Below are 6,000 nucleotides of genomic sequence, written 5' to 3' on the forward strand. Positions count from 1 at the left end.
TGTTGATTAATACTTAATCTCTAGACTTTGGGTAAACAATCAGGGCAGTTAATTTTTTGATCACCGTGTTTAGGCTAATCAGCCGGCTGCCCTTCATGACCTATTAGCCTAGCAGATGGCGTCTGCAAAGGAATCTCTGCAGGATTTTATCCCTGCCTTGGGAAACAACATTAAAGGTGAAACATGGGAACAGGGGAACATACATTTTCAAGGTATAACAAGGTGCAAACCACATCCCTGGACTGCAGTCCAGTTAACCCCTTGTCTCTCTGGTGAGGTCAGGGGATGGCCATATGGGGTGCAACCCCTTTAATTCCGGGCCACCCCCTTTCTCCCTCTACACCTCCCCTTCTTAATGGGTGACCTGTGGCCCACTGGCCCTAACGGGGAGTGGGGCACTGCTGGCACCCTTAACGATCTCAGTCTCAGAGGGATAGTCCTGATGTGAAAGTCTATCAGCATTGCTGTTTTCACTACCCTTTTTGTGCTGAATGGTAAATTCAAACTCTTGCAAGGCCAAGCTCCACCTTAGCAACTTGGCATTCTCCCCTGATGCCCTCTGCAGCCAACTCAGGGGGTTGTGGTCTGTGAGGACCGTGAAAGCCCTTCCATACACATAGGGCTGGAGTTTTTTGAGTGCCCACACAATGGCCAAGCACTCTTTCTCAATGGTGGCATAGGCCACCTCTCTGGGGAGTAGTTTTCGGTTGAGGTACACCACAGGGTGCTCTCTACCGTCGTCCCCCACTTGGCTCAACACAGCCCCAATGCCATAGTCCGAGGCATCAGTCTGTATAAGGAAATGTTTGATATAGTCTGGGGCAGCCAGTATGGGGGCCCCAGCAAGCGCAGTTTTCAGTGCCTGGAAAGCAGTTTCACAGGCAGGAGTCCAGGTGATAAGCACAGGCAGTTGCTTCTTAGTCAAATCAGTCAGGGGTTTGGCCACGGTGCTGTACTGTGGGACAAACTTCCTACCCTGTAGTACCCTGCGGTGCCCAACAATGCCATGACCTGTTTCTTGGTTTTTGGAACAGGCCACTGAACTATGGCTTCTACCTTGGCTGGCTCTAGTTTGAGGTGCCCTCCACCCACCCTGTGCCCTAAGTACAGGACCTCTGCCATCCCTTCCATACACTTAGTGGGTTTCAAGGTAAGCCCAGCCTCCCTGATCCTATCTAGCACCGCAGCTACATGTCCTAAATGGGAGTCCCAGGAATTACTAAAGACAGCAATGTCATCTAAGTAAGCCCTGGCATAGCTCTGCATCCCTTCCAGTAACCTATTGACCAGGCGTTGGAAGGTAGCCGGGGCATTCTTCATCCCAAATGGCATCACCAAAAACTCATAGAGGCCACTTGGAGTGATGAATGCTGACTTCTCCCTAGCCTCCAGGGTCAGTGGGATTTGCCAATAGCCTTTGCTCAAATCCATAGTGGTCAGATACCTTGCCCCCACGAGTTCATCCAGTAACTCATCCATGCGGGGCATGGGGTAGGCATCTGACACCGTCCCAGCATTGAGCAAGCGGTAGTCCACACAAAACCGGGTGGTCTTGTCCTTCTTAGGGACTAGAACTACCGGGCTTGCCCAAGGACTCTGGGACGGAGTAATTAACCCTAGGGTCAGCATCTCCTCTATCTCACTCTCCATACTGGTCTTGACCTCTGCTGACACTCTATAAGCATGCTTATGCAGAGGCTGCAGGTCCCCTATGTGTACTGGGTGTTTGGTGAGATGTGTGGTCCCTGGCATGTCAGTGAAGAGGGCCCAATACTTAGCTAGCATGTCCCTGGCTTCTCCCTTCTGCCGAGAACTTAACTGTGCCCCTATCTCCACCTGTTCCACAGTGTGTCCCTGCCTAGCCTCCCCTAGGAGATCAGGCAGAGCATTGCTCGCCGGATCCTCCAGCAGTGGGCTACAAATGGCCATTACTGCTCTCATACTCGGTGCTCTGTATTCTTTCAACATGTTAATGTGATATGTCTTATGCCTCTCAGGCTCTAACTGTACAACATAGTTGCACTCATTCACCTTTCGGATGACCGGGTACAGTCTCGACCAGGCAGCCATTAACTTGTTCTCCCAAGTGGGTTTGAGAACAAGCATCTGCTGTCCTGGGATGAATTCCCTGTTACGGGCATTCCGGTCATACCATTGCTTTTGCTTGGTCTGAGCGGCCCTGAGGTGGTCCTGGGCCACCTCCATGAGCATCTCTAACCGGTCTCGGAGATCTACTACATACTGGATCACTGAGGCATCAGTAGCAGTAGCCTCCCCTTCCCATCCCTCATGGAATAGGTCCAGAGGTCCACGTACCCTGCGGCCATGTAGTAGCTCGAAGGGGGAGAAGCCTGTAGATTCCTGCGGTATCTCTCGGTAGGCAAACAGCAAGTGCTGTAAATTAATCTCCCAGTCTTTCCCCTCCGCCTCTATAAAGGTCCGAAGCATCTGCTTCAGGGTACCGTTAAACCTCTCACATAATCCGTTGGTCTGGGGATGGTAAGGGGTAGTGCGCCGGTGCCGTACACTGCATGCACCCCAGAGACAATGTAACAGTTCACTCATGAACTGCGACCCTGATCGGTTAGGATCTCACTAGGGAAACCTACCCTAGAAAAACTGTTCAGCAAAGCTGCTGCCACTGTCTTGGCATCTATGGTGCCAAGCGCTACTGCCTCAGGGTACCGGGTGGCAAATTCCACCACCATGAGGATGTAGTGCTTCCCTGACCTGCTAGGAATCATAAGGGGTCCTACAAGATCCATCGCTACTTTCTGGAAGGGTTCCCCTATTATCGGTAGGGGTTTCAGGGGTGCCTTCACACGGTCGCCCGCCTTACCCACTCGCTGGCAGGCATCACAAGAGCGGCAGAAATTGCCCACATCTCGAGATGCCCCCGGCCAGTAGTAACGCTGTAATAACCGGGCTCGCGTTCTGTTGACCCCCTGATGTCCCGCTAACGGAATAGCGTGAGCTACCCGTAACAGTTGCTGTCGGTACCCCTGGGGCACTACTAGCTGTCGCTTACCGGTCAATCCCTCCTCTATCCCTGGGTTCCCTTCTTCTCTATACAGGAGTCCATTATACCATAGGCAGTGCTCAGTGCCTTCCCCTGCCTGAGATTCGGACGCCAGAAGTCTCACGCCGGCCAGGGTAGGGTCTGTCTTCACTGCCTCCCTAAACTGGGCTCCTAATTCTGGCCAGCCCCCAGTCATGTCATTGTCCGGGGGAATGGGGAAGGGTGAGGGGAAACAGTAGGTCAGTCTGTGGTTGCAACTGATCCTGGCTTACCTCCCCGGGCTCCTCTGCGCCCTCCGCTAACGTTGGTCCCAAAGGCTGGGGGACTGGTGCTGCCGCCATTGCCGCTGTCTGGCTCCGGGTAACCACCGCCACTGCAGCGGGTTTGGGCACTCGGTCGTAGGTGCAGGTCATCGGTCCCAGATCGTTGCCAAGAAGAACATCGGCACCCAAACCGGGTAAAATCCCCACCTCCCACACACCCTGGCCCTCCCCCAAATCCAAAAAGATTCTGGCCACTTGCAGGAAACGTGGCTCTCCGTCGGCCACAGTGATCTGTATCCCAGGGCCTGGGATCAATTCCTCTGGCCGGACCATATCAGGTCGGACCAGGGTCACTGCAGCTCTTGAATCCAGCAAGCCGACTGCTTGCCGGTCACCGACTGTGACCGGGGTGAGATGTCTGTTCCGGCCGTCCATCTGCTGCAGGTCCGCGCTGAGATGTCCTCTGCTCCTGGCTGTAGGCACCGATGAAACCGGGACAGGTGTGGCATGGGACGTCTCGCTGGGCGTTGGTTCCATGACCGGTCCGGAGTCTGTGGTGGAAGCCACCAGCACGCAGGCTACCGGCTTCGCAGCTGGGGTGCGTTGCCCCTTGATGGGGTCCACCGGAACGCAGGGGTTCTGGGCAATCTGGTCTGATGTGAACCGGGCGGTTGCAGTTGTAGCACCGGCGCTCGTGCCGGAGCTCCCCCGCCTTTGGTGGACTGCTGTCCGCAGGCGGCCTCTGAGTCCATTGAGGGGTATTGGCAGACTTTCTGGCCGGTGCCGCCGCCGCCTTGGCTACTGCTTTGGTGGTCATCAGGGCTCGGCTGGCCACATAGTCATCTGCAAGCCTCGCCGCCTCCTGGTAAGTCTTGGGTTTTGTACACCCAAGCCCTCACCGCCGGCGGGCACTGCTGCATGAGCTGCTCCTGAAAGATGAGATCCAGCAGGCGTTGGTAAGTCCGTGCCTCATAGCCCTCCACCCAGCGTATCCCGTACAAAGCCATGCGGGTCACGTAGGTAAAATAGGACTCCTGGGGCTGCCTCTCCTCCTGCCGGAATTTACCCCGGTAGGCTTCAGGGGTAAAACCGTACTGAAACAATAACAGTTCTTTCAGGTGTTCTTAGTCATCAGCATACTCATCTGGAAGCACCATCATTGTCTGCTTAGCCAAGCCGGACAGTAAGGGGTCCAAACGTGCAACCCTATGCTGGGAAGCACTTTTGTACCGCCGGCACTGCGTTTCAAAGTTCAATCTGATCAGTGCCTTCCACGAACTTGGTGAGACTGTGCTGGTCCAGCTTGAGTTCATCTTTGCTGGGTTGGACAGGGGGGCAATAAGCGGGTCTGTTCACTGCCATACTGATAAACTGCAGCCGCTCCTCCAGTGTCCCTCTGTCTCCCCACGCATTAATCAGTGCCAACATTTCAGGGGGGAACGGACTGGTAGCCGCAGCAACTGCTCCCGGGAGGTGCACTCGTTCCCTCCCCGAAATTCTGCCGCCCCGGCACTGGGTTCCTTCCCTGATCTCCGGGTGGCTGTAAAAGAGCAAGCTGAGCCATATCCTAAGGCTCTGCAAGCCGGGCTTTATAGTCACCGATTGCGTCAACCATTTCTGCAACCTCCTGGTTCTCATAGGGCAGTCCATATTCACGGCATTTGTCCTTCAGCTGAGCTCGGGTCCTCATGTTGGATGAGCCTTCAGCCTCGCTCATGGTTCAGTCACAGCAGTGAGGTGGTGTTACAACTTGTGTTAACTGTTGCACTACTGTGTGTTCAACATCTTTAGTCCCAGGAACTCGCAATTCCCTACGAGTTCCAACTATATTACAGGGTAATTACAGTACACTGTAATACAGGTTAAGTTCAATCCCGCCGCTGCCACCAGTTAATTATAGAGCTTGTCACGGTAGCTTATGACAAGATATAATGAACACCAAATATCTGGGTTGAACTGAACGAGGCTTAGATATAATAAAATATAATTTATTCCTTGAAAAAGGTGAACAGGGGATAATACTATGACACAACGCTTTGTGGATAGAGGGTATAGCCGGAAGAGTATCAAAAAGGCTTATAAGAGAGCAAAATATACCTCACGCAAAACCCTCATAATGGACAAACCACCCACACTACAAGACAAAGTGATCCGTTTTGTAGGCACTTTCAACCGAGAATGGCCTCGGGCGAGAGCCATCCTGGAAAAACACTGGCCCATCCTTAGAGCGGATGATCTCCTGAAAGGAGTCACCAAAGATCGCCCCTCCATGACTAGCAGACGAGCTAAGAACTTGCGTGACTTACTGGTCCATAGTCACTATGTGGAGGAAACACCAAGAACTTGGTTACCACCAAAACCTACCGGATCATATACTTGCCAGCGATGCAGGGCCTGCCAGTATATGAACACCACAAAACAATTTGGAAATTGGAATGACACTAAGTCGTATCCCATACGCAGCTTCATCAACTGCCTTAGCATAGGTGTCATATATCAAGGCAAATGTGTCTGTGGTAAAATCTATGTGGGGAAGACAAGCAGATGCCTTAAACAGCAGGTACTCGAACACATAGGAACAGTGAGGAATAAGGCTGATAAACCCCTGTCAAGACACGTTAATCAGTGTCATGGCGGGGACCTTAAGGCCGTCACCTTCTGTGGGATCGACCATCCAACGAGAGGACTTCGGAAAGGAGATTGGGACAAAGTCCTTCT

The sequence above is a fragment of the Ascaphus truei genome, chromosome 4 (genome assembly GCF_040206685.1).
Source record: "Ascaphus truei isolate aAscTru1 chromosome 4, aAscTru1.hap1, whole genome shotgun sequence".
In the NCBI taxonomy this organism is placed as follows: Eukaryota; Metazoa; Chordata; class Amphibia; order Anura; family Ascaphidae; genus Ascaphus; species Ascaphus truei.